General features: G+C 28.9%; 1 long non-coding RNA gene across 1 annotated transcript; it reads left to right on the top strand.

Moving 5' to 3' along the window:
- Positions 1-21: 21 nt before the first annotated feature.
- On the top strand, positions 22-823 carry LOC139907436 (uncharacterized). The gene is made up of 2 exons (XR_011784037.1): positions 22-301; positions 387-823. It is a non-coding gene; the product is annotated as an uncharacterized lncRNA (long non-coding RNA).
- Positions 824-1,046: the final 223 nt, after the last annotated feature.

Raw genomic sequence — 1,046 nt, 5'->3', positions numbered from 1 at the left:
TATAATTTAAATAATTATCTACTCATCATGAATGGATCTCTTCGTTATTTCTATCCTGGAAGCCCTTTTTCCAATGTAGGAGTCCACTCTACTCTCTTATGAAGCCTTGTAGTTTTTCTCCGAGGAATTTTTATCTAGTCGTCCCTCGTAGAATACGGAGTTCCGACTAGGACTAAGATCATCTTTTACGATGGATGATCAATTTAAAAGTATACCTCCTCTGGTCATAACTCTTGGAGAACATTAGAACATCTTAGGCTTTAAAAATTGTCAAAGTTAAATTGCATTTAAATTTCAAATTGTTGAGTATTTTAGTTTTATGGCTTTAACTTCTCATTGTTGTAGTACTTAATTAACAAATTATTAATAATATATTTCACATCTAGAGCATTTCATCTGAATATGAAAGTAAATGGATCCCCTCATAGTTTCAACTGTTGAATATATTCATTGTTCTATATGGATGGATAGATTCCCACCAAAGGAAAAAAAGTAAACTCTACTCAAGTATGAAGCTGGGTTTTGTTTGGTTTTATTCTCCGGTTATTTTCATTCTGTTACATTCCCGTAATTATTAAGACTTAAAGTATCTCTTGTTGAGGATTAAGTGTACTTATTCATAAAGTAATTTTTGACCTTAATGAATGAACATCAATTTAAGCTAATGAAAAACCCTTTTATAAGTATAATTTGCCCCTCCATTTACTCAAATATTTTTGCAAGTTATTATTTAATATATTTAAATTTCATAAGTGTAGCTTATATATAATATTCATGTTCGGATAAAACCTAATATTTTACTTAATTATAATTATATATATCACATCAAGTCTTTTATTTTATTCAATTAGAATATTAGTATCTAGATTATGAATTGACATAAACTAAAAACTGTATTTTGTAATGAGTTTTTGCCTTTTTTATAATTTGATCGAGGTGTGCGACCTCAAGATGACCTCGTAGGACCCTGCAATTTTGTATGGATAATTTTCATAACATATGACAATTTGTCTGAACTATCCGTAATTGAAATTCGAAACAAATTG

Source organism: Lepeophtheirus salmonis, unplaced genomic scaffold (genome assembly GCF_016086655.4).
Source record: "Lepeophtheirus salmonis unplaced genomic scaffold, UVic_Lsal_1.4 unplaced_contig_11160_pilon, whole genome shotgun sequence".
Taxonomy (NCBI): Eukaryota; Metazoa; Arthropoda; class Copepoda; order Siphonostomatoida; family Caligidae; genus Lepeophtheirus; species Lepeophtheirus salmonis.
Note: the sequence above shows the minus strand (reverse complement) of the source record. Positions and strands in the feature narration are given on the sequence as shown.